The following is a 19,066-nucleotide window of genomic DNA, read 5'->3' as shown; positions in this document are numbered from 1 at the left end:
AGCACTACAAACACAGCTTATTAACAACAACAAAAAAAAAGATACAATTACCACTAGTATTTTATCCATTATAGCCCTTGGCTAACGGAATCTGTCTCCATTATATGAAATGCTGAGAATTGGTTTTTAGAACTCAAGTGCTTAAAAGCAGGTGAATCAGAAGACTTGCTAGGTCGTACAATGACAGTTGCTGTGAGCAGTGGGATAGGGGATGTTGAGATTCTTAGGTGTGACGTGAGGCATGATCCAAGAAGAAAGTTGCCTTGCTGAATTAGAATGGCAAGTGACATCAAGAAATGGAGCCAAAACTGTGGGTGTCTGTTAAGTATCAGCAAGTTGTCCCCCCCCCTTAGAAAAAATATATATACACACCCATATACAATACAATCTTTATTTGTATACTGCCAATGCCTCTCAAGGTCACAACTGTTCACAAAATACAATCAAATAAACGCAAATAAAAACTCTACACTGGAAAAAAATTAAAGCTTTTGTAAGAACATATTCCGTAAAGATAGGTTTTCAGATCTTTCCCAAAACTCTTGTAATTACATTGCTGACTGATCTGGTAGAAATTTCCATATCTGAATTAAACATTCTAGTATCTCTTAGATCCTTGATTTCAAGGAAACAAACAAGACCCCCCCCCCCACCACCAAAAAAAAAACCCCCAACCTGTATCACATTAAATATTCCATTTTTTGCAGTTTTAACAATGGAGGCAAACAATCAGGTAGGTATAGCTCCTTGACATATTTTAACCACCAAGTTCAAGTTCATTTTTATTTGATAAATCGCCTATTTAAAACATTCTAAGCGATGAACGATATAAAAGCACAGTGTAGGGAAACACACGAGTTTTAAGACAATTTTTAAAACAACATTTTAAGCAACAAATTTTGTTAAGACAATTAAAATAAAACAACATTTTAAGAAGCAAATGTTATTAGGACAAAATTAAAAAGTCAAAGTTTATAATGGGTATTCTTAAAAGTTGAGGCTTGGTGACAAACATGATATAGAGGGAAAAAGGGAAAAAAGTTACAATAATATAACTAGGAAAAAAAACATAAAAGGGGTAAAAAACACAGGGAAGGGGAAGGGAAAAAAAAACAACGCAACAATAGTTTAGTCGATTAATCATTAAAAGCATCGTTGAATAAAAAAGTTTTTAAGAGTTTTTTTAAAAGAGATAAGGTCTTTTTCTTTTTTAATAAAAAGTGGCAAAGCATTCAAGGTTTGAGGGGCTATAACAGAGAACATTTCATTTCTCCTTGTTCCTACAATTTTTAAAGATGGAATTGATAGTAAGTCTTGAGAGGACGATCGAAGAGAATCTAAAATAAATCTTAGCTTCCAAAGGCACCCTCGTCCTATCTCCCTTCTTCAATCCATGTATCGGCCCGATAGCTACAAACTTTGATAGATTATTGTAATGTTACATTTTTAGATGATTTGAAAACATCATTGTGTAAGCTATATTTTTGCAAAAACAGAAATAGAGATTGAACAAACAGGCAAAATTTTGTACATAAAAGTGATTAGGTACTGAATATAAAAATGCTTAGGTGTCATCGGCTTTTGTTCCGAGTCCTAGCAACTTGCCGGGTCTTTTTTTTGCGCAATATAAAATCAGTGTTGTCACCACTGTTGCAGCAAATGCGATCCTCCACCTTCAACACTGCCCATCCGCTATTAGACAGAGGAGCGGTACATCATTAGTTTGGCATCTCCACTGAAACCTGTCCGCCTTGGGAGGCCCTGCTGGTAGTGAAACTACCGTTGGCACAGATTTCAGCTTCGCAGATGCGCACAAGCTTTAGTACCATGACTATATCTATATATCTATAATGTGTGTGTGTGTGTATATCCTATATAATAAAACGCTAGATGCGCATGCGCACTAAGACCTGCGTGATCTGTAATCCCTGATCTGTGTAGGTCTGTGGCATTGCAGGAGAGCGCATGCGCGCCTAGGTTTCTTTCTTCGTCGTCGTTTTCGCCCCTGCCCCCCCCCCCCCCAATCCCCGTTGAGCCTCCCACCCGATCGCCTCCAGAAGTCCGTTCCGCTCCTGCAACACCGGAAGGCCTCGAGCCCAAGTGGGCGAACGAGCTGGTCCTCAGCCGCGCCTCCCGCGCCTGAACTTCAACCTGAGGCTAACGTCACTCCCTCCGAGCGAAGGCTTCCGGTTCAACGGTCGCCATAACAATTTTTAACGTATGCACGTTCGAACCGCCGGGACAGAGCTGCGGGCCTGGAGCCGCTCGACCCTCCTCGCCCATCCGTGAAGCGTGAGCAAAGCACGGCCCAGCCCCGCTCACACCTGGCACATTGAGTCGCACAGCACTACAGTGTCACACACTGTTAAAGTGAAATTCTGGCCTGGGCAGCTGTAAAAGGCAAAAATGTAACGAAGCACTCTTACGCTTCATGGGGGATCCGATCTGGGAAGGGAGGAAGAGAATTGGCTTGGGGGTAATAATGATGATGAGGTAAGGAAAGGGGGAGAGGAATAAGATGGGGAAAAAGGAAAAAGCAATGAAGTAGGGGAAAGGAAAGACCAGGATAAAGGGTCAGATAAGGAGAAATGAGGAAGGGATGAGAAATTAGATGATGAGGCTGAAGGAAAAGGCAGAAATGGAACTAGGAGGCAGCAATGGAAAAACTAGAAGGAGGGGGAAAAATTGAATAGAATAGTGGAAGGAAGACAGTCTGGTAAGAATATTCAAAGAATGGAGACAGGCAACAAGAAATGCATTTTTAGAAGGAGAAAATAATATAATTGCAGAAAGCGTGGGAGGAGAAGAAAGAATGGAAACTAACCCGGAAACAGAGACAAGAATGAAATAAAAACATCAATTAAAGGGCTGCTGCTGGATAAGGTGAGCAGTGATGGTGTGGTGGAGGACACAGGGGAGGTAAAAGGAAGGGAGAAAGGGTGGTGGTGGACAGCCAAGGAAAAAAAAAGAAAGACAGAAATACAGAAAGCGGCTAAGGAGAGAGAAAAAGAAATAAAACCACACACACACATATATTCTAGATTCTAGCACCCGTTAATGTAACGGGCTATAAGATTAATATATATACACACACACACTAGTCGTTAAGCCCGTTACATTAACAGGTGCTAGAATATGTCTGTCTGTCCCCCTCCATTTTCCTGTGCAGCGCTGTCTCTGCTTTCTTCCTCACTCTGCCCTCTCCAGTTCTAACATTACTGCCTCGCTTTTTCTCCCTGCAAGCATCTCTGCTCTTTCTCATCCCCAGTCTCTTTGCTCTTTTCCTCTTCTTGCAGGGGTCTCTGCTCTCCTTTCTTTATATGTTTCTGATTACTACAAACCTCTATGCTCTCCTGTTTTCTCTGTATGCTCCTGATCCTGTGTTTCCCTGTAGTTATCTCTTCCTTTTTTTTGTATTCCTTCTTCAGTCTCAGTTGTTATTTCTCTGAACATTCCCTTCCTCAGTCTTTACAACTGCAGCTTTCTTGCCCTCTAAGCCCCTGCTGCAAGTGGCTGTGCATGTCGATACTGGTCCCGCTGCCACTTATTCTACTCTGGGACTCCGGTAAGAGATTTTTTTGTGCATTCTAGGAGGGAGCTATGGAAGGGAAACTTCGGTGGTGCCGTTTTTCCTCCCAAGCTAATAGGATCCTAACCGCACATGCGCACTCGTGCCTGCCACGGACCTACGGATCACGGAACACGCAGTTAGGAGTGCACATGCGCGCTTAGCGTTTTATTATAGTAGATAGATAGATAGCACTAGACTTTATATAGTCTCTAGCTTTGAGAACATATTAAACAAGCACTTATCTTGCAAGATTTTTGGGAATTACAAGGTAAGTTCCTGTACAGATAATTGGTTGAGAGACTTTAAAATTGTCATGCCTTGAACTAAAGATTTTTCTGTTTCATTTGGAGGGTTTTTATTATCCATGGTAGTGTTTGCAATTCAGTTATCATGCTATGTACACTGGGACGATGAGGCTTTTTCCTTCAATTTTTGTATGGATGAGTGTGTTTTGACTTCCACTGGTGTTTTAGTTGTCTATATTTTTTGGGGGGTGGCATTTCTCCTATATATATTTTTGGTTTATATACATACCTTAATATGTCCTCAGAACAGAGAGTATCAAGTCTAGGATCCTGTTTCCAAAAGTGGCCAATTCAGGCCACAAGTACAGTGGTGCCTCACACAACGAACTTAATTGGTTCCAGGAGCAAGTTTGTTATGCGAAAAGTTCGTTATGTGAAACGCGTTTTCCCATAACAATACATGTTAAAAAAAATAATTCATTCTGTAGCATAAAATATGCTAAGATGACATAAAAAAAGATACATTTTTTGTTATTATTTTTATTTAGATACATCTAAAAACATAATTGTTTTTTAAAACAACACACATTTTTTAAATTTAAAGACAGACTAAGTAGAGTCTAATTTTACAGTGAGAGAGGGCAGAGTCTCAGCGGCAAAAACTGGGACTTAACTGTTCATTTTTTTTTTTTTTCTAGCATCGGGGAAGCGGCGAGAGTAGCTCCGCCCCCCCAACACATCAGCAGTAGGCGCCGGGCCCCTGCGAGCTGACAGTCCGCCACTGCACAGGGAGCCAGGCGGAGAGAGGGCAGTTAAGCGCAGTGCCTGCGCGGAAGGATGCAGCTCGGGCGACTTCGTTGTGTGAAACGAAGTTCGTTGTAGGAAGCAAGACATGAAGTTCGTTGTGCGCGGCGTTCGCTGTGCGAGGCGTTCGTTATGCGAGGCACCACTGTATCTTGCAAAATTCCAAGGAGTAACGAGGGTAGTTTGATAAAGTTCAATTAAAAAAAAAAAGCTAGTTAAATATATATATTTTTAAATCTGACAAAACCTATTTTTCCAATGGAATGGAAAAACTGGAAACCTGCTGCAACAGCCCTGAAGCCCTTTAAATCTCTATGGAAGGCTATTACCGCGCAGCTTTGTAAAACAGGCCCTAAGTGTATAATAGCTCTTGCTGGTGAGCTATGACTAGGTCAGCACAAATGTAATGTAATGTAATTTATTTCTTATATACCGCTACATCCGTTAGGTTCTAAGCGGTTTGAAGAAAATATACATTAAGATTATAAATGAGAAGTAAGAAGGTACTTAAAAATTCCCTTACTGTCCCGAAGAGAAGCAAACTCTTTTCACTGCTGTTGAAAACAGAATTTTGTGATTTTGATACAGCAGATTTCGCCTACCATGCAGGCCAGGTTATTCTAGGGAGCTGAGAGTAGAGAATGACACGGGGACAAATTTATCCCCGTTCCCGCAGAATCTCAGTTTCACCATCCCCATGAGTTTTTTTTCCCTGACCTTGCCCCATTCCTGCAATCTCTGTTAACCACACTAGCCTTGAACACTTATGATTTTAAAGTGTTCAAGACTTGTGCAGATGAGTACAGAGTTTGCAGGAATGGGGCATGGGCAGGAACAGAACTCGTGGGGGTGGAATGGGAAATTAAATTCCCACAGGGACAAATCCACTCTCCTCCACGGCAGTCACTTGATCCGCTCATTCCTCCTTTGAAACTATGAAAGTCAGAAACCACCATTACTTCAACCAGAGTGAAAGAGCATAGATGCTACAATGGCATTTGGTTTGTATTTTTCTCCAACATGTGCAGAAGCTCTTCTTTAAATACCTGAAATGAGAGAGAGGAAGAGAACAGAAGTTACAACCCTACTGCTTCAAGTCGTATATAACCCTGGCAAAGACGTGAAAATTAGCAGAGCACATACATGTTTATGCCCAGGTCACAGTACTGAGAGGCAAAACTTCAGAACAGACCCCCCCCCTCCCACCCCCAGTGTACCATCAAATTCTGGAAAGTGCTGTGCCCACACACACAGGGCCAGTGCTAGACGTGACGGGGCCCAGGGTAGATGGTAAGGAGAGGGACCCCAAAGCTTGTTTGCAGACTGTCCCTCTTTCAACTTCGGGCAAGTTTAGGGCCCCCTGTAAAAGGGGGCCCAGAGCAATTGCCTCATTTGCCAACCCCTAATGCCGGCCCTGCATGCACACAGAAGTCACACTGTACACATACATATAACCCCCTCAGTACCTACATTGGTGACAGCTCCAGATGAGGTGGAAAAGCTGTGGGTGGGGAAAAGAAAACAATTTTCAACAAACTGAGTAACTGATTACATACTCTCTACAGAAGTAAAACGGATGGAAAACTTTTCAGCCTACATTAATCTGTTTTCGAAACCTGGGCATTATGCAAATGACCTAAAGTACAGAGAGACATTTCAAAGTCTGTACCGTCACTATGCAAACCTGAAATCAGAATATTTCTCATCCGAGTGTCTGTCACTGCTCACAATTTTGCAGAAATGATGGACATAGGATGTAAAGCTTACAGCTGTGGATTGTGCAATATTAGGTGCAGAGATATCTGTCTTCTTGATTACAGGGTTTATAATGAGTAAACCTCACAGGTACAAACCTTTACCAGTCACATGCACGGGAGGGATTTGAGAAGAGGGAATAAATGAGTGTAATGCCAGTACACATCTGGACATCCCAAACAAACCTTTAACTTCAAAGAAACACAAAATATGCCCATAGATAAGACCCTAGGACCTGTCTAGCCTAATTCCTCCCTCCAAGATCCTCTGGGCCTTTTCCAGGCATTTCTGTTGTTTTGGTGTCTTTAGTACATGCATCTCCTTTTACCATTTCAATAATCTGCAGCTGTGAACCCCCACAAGTCCAGTTTCTCCAGTATACCCTGTTTCCTCTTTGTTGCTAAAAGCTTCCTACAACTGTTGTGTAGTACGATTGTCACTGAAAGAAATCAACATATTTACGAAGAGGCAAAACTCCAGCCCTGCCCTCAACCACTATTTGAACGATATATTCCATCAATCCAGGGTTTGTATGGAGAATATCCCCTCTACTTTACTCTGCATCTATTATTAACTGGCTACACACATACATATATTCACCATTGGTAGGGAATAAGGATTATGCCATATTGAAGCTGAGTAAATTGCCTTGTCGAGTTGAATGGTTGGTTGAGATCTAGTAGGTTTCCGGTTAGTGTCAGTAAAACTATATGTTTAAGCTTTGGAGATCTCTCTCCCTCTGATCTGGTTTTACTCCCTATCCTCAGCCACTGGGCTTGATGGACCATTGGTCTGACCCAGGAAGGCTATTTTTATGTTCTTAAAAACCAACAGAGTGGCAATCTGTATAGGTACGGGGTGGGGTGTGGTGATGTTAGGACAAGATGGTGTTGAGATTTTTATGAGACCCCAAACCCCAACATTGGAATGAGAGCAACCAATCAGAGATTGGGGTCCCTCAGATCTTCGAGGGCTCCCCAACCCTGTTAACAGTGCTACAGTTTTGTATAAGCAGCAAAATAATAAAAGCAGCACAGAGGTTGAAATCAAAAATCATTTATTGAACAAACAGGAAAAAAAAAATAGATCACGTCTGTGCGAGAGGTTGAATGCCCTCAATCTATATCACACAATCTCCAAATCCAAATTACAAGATAACAAGTTATATAGTAATAGCTCCAACTTCAATTGCATATGCATTTTTGAGGTTATATTTAAATATTCAAACATTGGACACGGAAGTTATTTGGTATTTTCCTTTAACTTCCCCTTTTCACTACAAAGCATAATTATGAAATGCATATTATAGTGTTTCTCAACTCGGTCCTGGAGTCCCCCTTGCCAGTCAGGTGTTCAGGATATACACAATAAATATGCATAAATTTGATTTGCATACACTGCCTCCATCATATGCAAATTTCTTTCATGCAAATTCATTGTGGATATCCTGAACACCTGACTGGCAAGGGCGTACCTCCAGGAACGAGTAGAGAAACACTGGCATACTACACCAAATCTTTCACTCCTTATCTTTGTTCCTAAATTAACCATTATATTAAGAACATAAGAAGTTGCCCCCGCTGAGTCAGACCAGAAGTCCATCTTGCTCAGCGGTCCGCTCCCGCGGCGGCCCATCAGGCCTAGTGCCTGAACAGTGGTCCCTGATTAATTTTGTATCTTACCTCTAATCCCATCCCTATAATCTACCTCTACTCTTATCTGTACCCCTCAATCCCTTTGTCTTCCAAGTACCTATCCAAAGCTTCTTTGAACCCCTTGATTGCCTATTTTAATTATTTTTATTCTCCCAGATAAGCTGCTATTAGTAACATATAAACTACTCATTCGTAAAGCCTATAAATCCTATGCCTACTATTTTTCCATGATTTGCAGTAGCAAGCTTATACAGCACTCTGTGGAGCTCTGCCCTAATCTATTTTCTACCTTGTTCAATTTGGCTTCTCGTGGGGGCTTATCGGCAGGAAACACCTTTGCATTGGCCTCTTTCTTCCGTTGAGCTCTTACCATAGTTCAAAGCCTGGTCCTGCAACTATGTTTATTCTCCGAGAGCTACAATTGAACATGCCTCAGTCTTCACCTGTCAGCTTTGCTAATTTACACCCCGCCACCACCACCACACACTTTTTTTTTTTTTTTTTAGTTCAATAGTTTTTATTGAATATTATAAGAAATTTACAGAAAGCAGTTCAAACACACAAAATCTGAATAAGACACAATGGTATAGAAAAAGTCCATATCTATAATCATTTACTTACAATCAGATTAATAAAAAGAATCTAGAACTTTTTACAAAACCGTAGTGCAGTTTTTAGCACAGACTGCAGCAGTAACTGCTTTGACATTTCTATGAGTGTCAGAACTGTTATTGCTGCGGTCGGAGCTAAAAACCATGCTACAGTTTTGTAATAAAAAAAAAAAAAAAAAGGGGGAGTTCAGGAACCTCTCTGCACAAACACTTTTTTTTTTGTCCTGGAAAATAACACAAGAATGAAGGAAGACTTTTCTTGCTTATAAGACAGGAAATTCTAAATCTTGGAGATTCATTTACGTTGCTTTATCCTTGTACATGTTTGGTACGTTTGGGATATACTTTATTCCTGAACAACTGAAAGCTTTTGTAGATCTTAAGATAGTTTAATGTTAGTGTATCTGATTGGGTTATTCGGTTTGCTGCTGGATATTATGCTAGGGCCTTAACTTTGTATGGTATATTCATTTTCCTTATTTCAAATGCTCACCCCCCCTTTGCTTTATTGTGGTCTAAAAATGGATATTAATAGTTGTTCTTTTTTAATTCCGTATTTTACCTTTTTTTGGTTTCTTTCATGTTTCTGTAAAAAGTGGATACTTGTGTATTTAATTTTAAAAGTCTGATAAATAAAATAATAAAACACAAAATATATAAACTGGAGATAAATAATTATGCTATTATTATGAGGTGAACAATCTATTTCTAATAGCATAACCAAATCAGTAATTTGATATAAAAAAAAACTTTACAGATTAGTTTTAGTTTTCAAAATATGAAACCTTCATCTTATTGTAAATAATAAGATTACACCAGCAAAAGTGAGTCTTTTCTATAGAAAACCATGATTTAAATCAAGTCTGTCTAGTGATTTAAATTAAATCCACCCTGCTCTGGACCCAGGTTTTGAACCATCTACTGGGCCCAGGCCCTGAACTGTTGATTCACACACTCATACTGACCAATTTGGCTTCTCATTCACATCCTGGACTGGACAAAACCTCTGGAAATCTAGGGCAAGGATCAGGAAGCCCTGTCCGGAGACTGTGAAAGCCTGAAAGCACAGAGAAAGAAGCACATTACTTCCAGGTCATAATGCTTAATAATCCCACTCTTGGTTCATTCCTCACCAGATTTACCCTTCAGGACTCTACCCCTTTGTTCCTTTAGTTTTACTTCCATACAAGTCCCCTTGCTCTCCAGTAAGACGGAAGTTACATCAGAAGGAGGGACTTGGCAGCAAGAAGGCAGTCGGAGCAACCCTTCCTGCAGGAAGTTTCGAAGAGGTTGGTAGGCCCGCCTTGGAAGCCACAAAGGCAGGGCCGGCATTAGGGGAGGACAGACAGGGCAGTTTCCCTGGGGCCCCGTGGTCCAGGTATCTCTTCCCCTCGTCGGCCCAAATCCCTCCCTTCCCCTCACCTTTGCGGGCACTTTTCAGTTTTCTCTTTCTGTCTTATCCAGATGTTGCAACAGTTATCACAAGTCCTGTCCGACTGCCCCCAAAGTTTCTCCTGACGCAAGCCGCCCAGGCGGGAAACAGGAAGGTGCGTCAGAGAAGAAGCTTCGGGGCAGTTGCACAGGACTGGTGAGAAGGGTTGCCACATCCAAACACCTCAGAAAGAGAAAACTCTGAAAGGCGGCCATGAAGGTGAGGGTTAGGGAGGAAGATGGCCCGAAGTGGGGAAAATGTTGAGTGGCGATGAAGAAAAGTGGAGAGAAAGTGGGGAGCTCAGTAGACACACACACACAAACCACTGGCATGCAGAGAGAGATATGCACACAGAAACACTGACACTCGTAGATACACACATACATACATACATTCAAGAAACACTGGAAACATACATACAATTTACATCTTATAAACTCCAGAGGGAAGCTCTCTTTGGGTCAATGCAAGTTTTACATTGAGTGTTAAATTTGAGTGACTGAGATCATTCTCCTTATGCCCTGCTGTAGGAGGGAGATTAATTCCTGTCATAGTCTGTGCAAAACTAACCCATCTAGAAAAACTGCCTTCAATACAAACACACGTTCACAGAAACATGCTAACACATGTATAAGCATGTCTCTCTTACATGCATAAAAACATGTAGACCATTACATATATACTGTATACACTGACACGGACAGAAACATGATCTCACATGTAAGAACCTGCTGTGTATTTCCAGTTTTTGGGAGTTTCCTTGTAAGCAGAATAAACTTTTGTTTTTGCTAGTCATGCAGGGATGTGTCTTTGCAGTATGTTTGGTGAAGGGCAGAGACTTTCCTATCTCTGCCCAATATCACTAGTTACAACTTTCACCTCAAAGCCTCCCATGCATTCATATTTGGCACTGGTCCTTGTCCTTTCAGTGGTACCAGTTTTCCTTCAGCAGCTATTTTGTGTATCTCAGGTGTATTAACTAAAAAATGGCAGCCAAGACTGAAATCTGCATATGAGCAGCTGACACCAGGATCACACCATGTCTTCTACTCTGAGGGGAAGTCACTGAGGGGAAGAGATGGGGCAGCAAACCCAGAAGGGAAGAGAGAAAGGGGAGCAGACACTAAAGGGAAGTGGGGAGGAGAGAGAGGGGGGAAGCAGATGCTGAAAGTGGAGAAAGATGGCGAACACACTACAAGGAAGTGGAAAAGAGAGAAAAGGAAGCAGATGCTGGATAGGAGAGGAGAGAGGGGAGCAGACTCTGGAAGGAAGTGGAGAGAGAAAGCACATACTGGATGGAAGGAGGAAATAAAGAAAAAAGAGTACATACTGGATTGGGGAAGAGGACATAGTTAATGAAATTTTGGAAGGGGTGAGAGAAAGAGGTGGCAAGCTGTAGATAGATACAATGAAAGGGAAATTGAGGACTGAAAAGTAAGAAAGTAGATAAGAAGTAGAAAACAAATTGAGACAGAAGAGTAGAAAAGGAAGGGAGACGAGAAATACCAGAACATTGGGGGTGTGGAGGAGACAGATACCAGTTCTGAAGGGAGGAAAGGAGAAGAGAGATGTTAAAAATCACCTGGTGGAAGAAGTGAAAGATGGAAGGGAAGAAGACAGATGTCAGACAATGGAGCGAGTGGAGGAAAGAGGATGGGTGACAGACCAATGGGGGGGTGAGATGGAAGGGAGAGGCAGACAGTTTCTGGTGAGGCATAGAAACAGTGAAGATGCCATATGGAAGAGGCAAAGAGAAGGCAGACAGTGGATAGATGGAAGAGAATGATGAGAAGATGAGGAAAGCAGAAACCAGACAACAAAGGCAGAAACAAATTTCTATTTCTTTGGTTTAGGATAAAGTAATATTTTAGTTGTGTTGATAAACATTTATAAACAAAACCCTGCCAGCTGAAGATCTCTTCCTTTAGTTCAGCAACCAGATTTCTGATTTATAAAATGACAATTGTACAGAATGTTGTTTCTTTTTTTATACAGTATAGAATATTTGAAGCTTAGTACAGAAAAACAGATCTACCCATAATCCTTCTGTAATTGGAGCCTTACCAAAAGGGGAGTGTACTCAATGGCAGTGCATCAAAGATAATATTGTATAAAAAAATTTTTAAAACTTTGTATAGGAAGCTTGTGTTGTATATTATTACCCTATCATACTTTTGTTTTTCTTGGTTTCTGAAACATACCTTGCTAAATTCCTCGTTTTATAGGAGAAAAAGGCAATGAGTCCCCCTGGGAGCTGAATTAAACAGGGCAAACAAACTCCCCCGATTCGTTCTGCTCAGAAATAATTAATATATTTCAGGTATCTTGGACCCCCCAGCTATATTTTTTTTTTTCAAATTAGAAAAAACATCAGTTTCAAGAAGCAGTGAAAATGTGCAAAATGTTACTGCATGCAAATCTCTCTCCGGATGGGTTGGGGGCTGAGGCCCCAAAAGGATTGTGGGTCTGCGGACGCCCGAGCAGATCCGCAAGGTCCGCCTTTTACCCTCGTCGTCGCGCGCAACACGGCCGAAGGTGACGTCAGCAGCCAGGAGACGCGACTTGAACGATCCGATCGGGGCGAATGAGTGAGTTCGGATTCAAAAGGAGACTCACCCTCGGAAACATCCGCCAGCCAGGCAGCGGTTCCCATAGTCGCTCCTTTGCAATCTTGCCAGATGATGGCGACCTACGTGAATCCCCTGCGAGCGCCTCGAGATTATAGACAACACTGGCGCGAGCGAACGGCGCGTCACTCCCTTATTTATGCTGGACACGCCCACCGGATTATTCGACCAACTGAAAATAGAGACGAAGTGACGTCACCAGGCGCCGGGCAGATCGTCATCATCGACTCTCTCAATGATCTGCAATGACGCACTATCAACACACGTTACGCAGGGGAGAGAGAGATCAATGCAGAGCCAAATCTGAAGCAATCTAGAAACATAAGGCGGTTTAGTAAATGTTCATAAATGAAACAAGGACCCTTGAAGTTAAAAAGTCATCAGTGACATTGAAACTGACAAAAAACAGAATTAACAAAGATCTGGTATTAAAGGCTCCTTTTACTAAACCCATGATTGCTGTAGGCTAAAAACGCAGTAATGCTGCTGGATATCTAAGATTTCCAGATTTTTAAGGCTACCAGATTTTTAGCAAAAAAAAAATCTCGGAGGACGCATGGCCCTGCCCCATTCCACCCCTGGCTTTGCCCTATTCCACCCACAGCGTGGCCTCACACATTCAGGGCCACCTCGGAAGGGTCTCTGTTTGAGGCTTGTGCAGATGAGGACAGAACTTGCACGAATGGGGCAGAGGCAGGAAAAGAACTCTGGAATGGGGAAATGAGTTCCAGCAGCACCCCTTCCCTGCTCCTCCTGTCCAGCAGCACCCCTTCCCTGCTCCCCCTGTCCAGCAGCAGCTCTTCTCCCTTCGTTTTACCTCCCCCTTGTCCAGCAGCACCCCTTCCCTGCTGCTCCTGTCCAGCAGCAACCCTTCACTGCTTCCCTTGTCCAGCAGCAGCTCTTCTCCATTCATTTTACCTCCCCCCTGTCCAGCAGCACCCCTTCCCTGCTCCCCCTGTCCAGCAGCAGCTCTTCTCCTTTCGTTTTACCTCCCCGCTGTCCAACAGCACCTCTTCCCTGCTCGCTCCTGTCCAGCAGCACCCCTTCCCTGCTCCCCCTGTCCAGCAGCAGCCCTTCACTGCTTCCCTTGTCCAGCAGCAGCTCTTCTCCCTTCGTTTTACCTCCCCCCTGTCCAGCAGCACCTCTTCCCTGCTCGCTCCTGTCCAGCAGCACCCCTTCCCTGCTCCTCCTGTCCAGCAGCAGCCCTTCACTGCTTCCCTTGTCCAGCAGCAGCTCTTCTCCCTTTGTTTTACCTCCCCCCTGTCCAGCAGCACCTCTTCCCTGCTCGCTCCTGTCCAGCAGCACCCCTTCCCTGCTCCTCCTGTCCAGCAGCACCCCTTCCCTACTCCCCCTGTCCAGTAGTACCCCTTCTCCTTTCCCCACTCCCCCTGTCAAGCATCCGCTAGCCTGGGCAGCCTCAGGGCTTTTGCTAGGCCGGCCCAGCATATGCCCCGCAGCTGCTGCGTTTGCTGGTCCAGGGGTGAGAAGAGGCATCCCGGCAGCGTAGGAGTCAAACCGCCACCACCACTCAAATCACTGCACGCACAGCAAGCCGTCGCACACACCGCAAATAGAATACGGCCACGGAAGCACACAGCACAATGGCAGGGATCACAGCCTCCTAAGTACGCATGCGCACTTAGGATTTTATTATAGAAGATTAGCAGCAGAAAGTAATGTTTCTGAGGTAGAGGTGAAAATTTCTGCTTTCGTCCCATATCTCTCCTTGCGTTTCTAAATGTCTTCTCCTCCTCATGTTGTCTTAAAGAGGCAGTATTTTGCCCATGGTAATCAGCCTTTTCTTAAAAGACACAAGGGGCTGAGTAAAACCCAGATACATATTCAATGCCACTAGAGTGGAGTAGAAGCCTTATTGTTAGAGCAATGAGCTGAGAACTGGGGAGCCCAGGTTCAAATGCCATTGGAACCTCTTGTGACCTTGGGCAAACCACTTAACCCTGAGTTGGTGCATCAAGCCCTGTCTAAGGATGTATTCAAATCCAGGCTAAAAGCCCACCTTTTGGAGGCTGTTTTTAACTCTTCTGAGTGAAAGCTGGTAAGCGCCAAAAGGGTACATTACTCATGATGTAATTTTGGGGGGAGGAGTCAGCATGCAAAAAATCACGAATGAGCAAAATCGCGAGTACGGAAGGAGGAGTGTCTATATTATACAGTGTAGAATGTATTTATATTTCATCTTTTGCTCATACTGTCCTGATGTGAGGAAGAAGGTTCTGACCTTGTAAAGATGGTCAAAAATATATTACATTAATCCAACAGAAAATATATCCTCTTATTTTGCTTTTTTGCTTATTTTTTTTAGAAGTTCTGGTGAGCGAATTGGATGACAATATAGGATTCAGTAAATGTTACCGGAAAGATCCGTGCTAAACTGGTATTCTTTGATTAATAACTTTTATTGAGTATAGAAGAAATGCAACATAGGAAAATATAAAATTCAGATACAGTACATCTGACATGGGTGAAAAAACAGAAAAAAATAATCTGATAAACTGTATAAGAAATCCAATACACAAGCAATAATTTAGAAAGTAATGTGAAAGGGAGGAATTTATCAATGAGCCCTAACTAGTCTAGCACACGCGGAACCTGTTGACAAAATTCCCCCTAAATTTGTTGTTATCAAGGAGATTTGGTGAGGAAGTGATCTAGCTTTTTCCATTTCTTCAACAGTTCAGAGGTAATTTTCGAAAGGAAATAATTTCACATGTTTTGAACATTAATAAAGTATTCCACCAAACAATCGTCCTTCCAGTGCTGAACATTTAGTTTTGGTCTCATCTTCTGAAACACAGGAGTGTGTTTAAGCTTTGCTGGGTGTTTTTCAATTGAAAAAGCAACATAAATTATTATCAGATAGGCCACTCTTATAAGACTTGAACAGGAATCTGTTCCCAATCTCCTGTGGTCCACAGTGATACTGGGAATTCAATATCGGCAGCGAATCCGGCTTTGAAGTTCTGGTCTAATTTTGGCAGGCTGAGACAAAGTCAGCTATGCAAATATTCAATGCCACACAGGTTATGTCTTCACGGAGAAAAACAGACCAGCCTTTTAGGTGGCTCGATCTGGCTAATGAATATTGGCCAATCTGGCAAGCCAGATATAGCCGGCTCAGCTGGGAAGCTATTTCTGGCTGACTGAATAGCTCTGAATATTGAGTTCCAGTTAGTTCTATGTTGCTAAGTGAACTTTATAGCAGTGTTCTTCAACCACCGGTCCGTGGACCAGTGCCAGTCCACAGAAATTTCCTGCCGGTCCACAGGGCCAACACGTGCATCGGCCCCAACCACCGGACCACAGTGCAATTGATGCGGCGTTATCTTCGAGCCAGCTCCCTCTTCCTAACTGATTCAGCGCACAAAAACACGGGCAGTGGCTCCTACAGGCATCCTGCGCCTGAACCGGAAGCCTTCTCTCTGACGTTGCAACGTCAGAGGGAAGGCTTCCAGATCAGGAATGGGAACTGCAAGGTGCAATTAGTACTATTATGGGGGCGGGGTCTGGGGTGTAGATTGGATAGAGATGGGCAGGTCTGGCCCACGACTTAGCCCAGTGTTCTTCAACCGCCGGTCCGCAGACCGATGCTGGTCCACAGAATAATTCTTTTATTTCTGCTGTCCATAGGTGTAAAAAGGTTGAAAAACACTGCTTTTATAGAATAGCACCAACTTTGAAAATGAGGACTTCCGGGTGAAAATCCTGGCGTGCAATCCAGGAATTCTATAACACTGTGCCTAAAATTTTGGAACACCCCTGACTCCCCCCTCCCCCTTCATGGCAGCCCATCTCCCTTTGATTTGCATTTGAGACACTTTGGACACACAATGTTATAGGACAGCGAGGCAGCGGATATGCATGTAAGTCCAAATTAGTGCCAATTAAAACCAGTAGCTGTTAATGGCTCATTAATTAATTAATTCACATAGCATCTGTACCGCGCACTCAAGTTTGAATGACCTTTATAGAATCTGGGGGAAAATACATTAGTGAACAAGCTTGTCTGTAATACTAGTCATCAACCAAGTATTTCTGGAATGACTATGTTTTTAAGTGCATAAGAGATCTGTTTTATAGTTATTAGTAAATTGTTCCTAATTTGCACGGTCTGAAACAAAAACACGTTTAACATACTGTGTACTGTAATAATCTGTCCCCCATCCTCCCCTCTCTCAGATCTCACCTTCATCAAGGAGGATTCAGTTTCAGGTACTATTTATACTAAAGATTTGGATTACTTTAAACCTAATTTGAGACTGAACAATAATAAGATACTCTCTGCTGAGGCCACACTGCCACCTTCTGGCCAGTGAAGAGAAAGCTTCCTGTCTGTCACCTGATTTCTGGGAACAGTCTAGGAGGCAGGAATGCTGGAGCAATTTCAGGAAATTCCCAATGCCAGTACACAGACCACAGGGCTCTCCCTCTATACACACCCACAGGGCCAAAGGACTATACAAGCATGAGCCTTCCTGTATTACGTAACACACTCTGAGGCTGATACTCTGTGGGAAGCAAAGTATCCAGTTAAAGTGGGCTGCTGAACCCGTATAAACTTATGTGAATTTTCTGACCAGATTCAACTAGATAGCGTTCACCAGATAGCAGTGAATGTCAGTGTTATCTGGTCTGACAATCAGTGGAGTATCCACCTTCCTTCCCTCTAGGATTCAGTGTGTCAGCGCTCCAGTTGTTTCTCAGCAAATTGGAAGCTTTTATTTGTAAAAGAAGCCAGTCTTAAAAAAAACCAAACATCACAATTTCAGCAACATAAATCAGAACCTCTAAGCTAAATGAAATAAGTTAATGCTTCTTTATCTTTATTTAAGTTTTTGATTAAATGCATATCCAGGAGTACAAAGCGTTGTGCAAAATATTTAAAAATAGCTGGAAGATGAACATGTCAACTTATTAGACATACATAAACTAATTATTGGACATACATGAACAATGGGAAAAGGGGGGAGAACCACAATTTTTTTAGAAATAATACATAGATAGCTTCTCCTTTCCCTCCTACCGATTCTATCTTGCCCTTCCTCCTTTTTTTTTCTTTCCTTTCCTCCCTTGTCTACTCATCCTTCTTTTCTCTGTCCCTACCTGTATTAGATTTGGGATTCTTGAGTATTATATATTATACCCCTTCCTCACTTACATTGATGTACTTTTCATATGACACTGAATGGCCCGCGCAGCTCCCGATGCTCACATGAATTCAATGAGCGTCGGGAGCAATGCAGGCCATTCAGCGCGGTTCCCCACGCTACAAACTGCTAGCTCAGTCTGATAAAAGGAGGCCCAAGTCTGTATGTTATGTCTATACTGTAAATGCTGAAATTTTACCCCCCCCCCATGTCCGCCAAGTCTAAGAACATAAGAATCGCCACTGCTGGGTCAGACCAGTGGTCCATCATGCCCAGCAGTCCGCTCACGCGGCGGCCCTCTGGTCTAAGAACAGCACCCTAACTGAGACTAGCCCTACCAGCGCACGTTCTTGTTCAGCAGAAACTTGTCTAACTTTGTCTTGAATCCTTGGAGGGTGTTTTCCCCTAAAACAGCCTCTAGAAGAGCGTTCCAGCTCTCTACCACTCTCTGGGTGAAGAAGAACTTCCTTACCACTAAAGTTTGTCCTGCTTATACTGTGAATGTACTGTTGTGACCCGTTCGGGGCTCCTTTAGGAGGACAGGCTAAAGAAATAAATTAATAAATAAAATAAAATGAGTAATAAAATGAATTAACGTAGCATCTTTCCTGCGCACCCAAATTTGAATGACCATTCTAGAAGCCGGGGAGAAATACATAAGTGAACAAGCTTGGGTGTAGTCTAGTCATCAATCAAGTATTTCTGGAACAAATACATTTCTAAGCGCTTAAGAAGAGATCTGTTTTATAGTTATTTATTTTTAACAGCGGGATCTGGATAGTCCCTGATGCCCACCATACATACCCACCCTTTCACCAACCCAACCAACTAATAAAAACAACACACAATAATATGGAACATAGCCGCAGCTCTTTATTAATCCACAATATTAAATAAATTAACTTTGCATATATTAACATCATTAACACATTGACCTCAATTGAATAACATCAGCAAGCTCCTCCCGAGCTACCCAGTGTAAACATCAACATTTGCCCCCAACCCCGCCACAAACAGGAAGAGTCTGAGGGGTGGCAAGACCTCATGCCCCTTTAACCCGGGTCACCTGACCCCAAGGCACGGCTCCCAGCCGGCCCACCGCTCATCGCCGGATGAGCCCCAGCACCCTGTAGCTCGGGAGATCCACCCTCCCAAGCTACGAGATCACCCGAACAAGGGCGGGCGGGTGGGAGAAAAAAAA

General features: G+C 42.9%; 1 long non-coding RNA gene across 1 annotated transcript; it reads right to left on the bottom strand.

Moving 5' to 3' along the window:
- Positions 1 to 4,650: 4,650 nt before the first annotated feature.
- On the bottom strand, positions 4,651 to 12,828 carry LOC117349585. The gene is made up of 4 exons (XR_004537191.1): positions 12,690 to 12,828; positions 9,607 to 9,698; positions 6,091 to 6,121; positions 4,651 to 5,666 (listed from the first exon to the last, which is right to left on the bottom strand). It is a non-coding gene; the product is annotated as an uncharacterized LOC117349585 (long non-coding RNA).
- Between the last annotated feature and the right edge of the window lie 6,238 nt (positions 12,829 to 19,066).

This window comes from Geotrypetes seraphini, chromosome 16 (assembly GCF_902459505.1).
Source record: "Geotrypetes seraphini chromosome 16, aGeoSer1.1, whole genome shotgun sequence".
NCBI classification, from domain to species: domain Eukaryota; kingdom Metazoa; phylum Chordata; class Amphibia; order Gymnophiona; family Dermophiidae; genus Geotrypetes; species Geotrypetes seraphini.
This window is presented reverse-complemented; position numbering and strand designations above follow the sequence as displayed.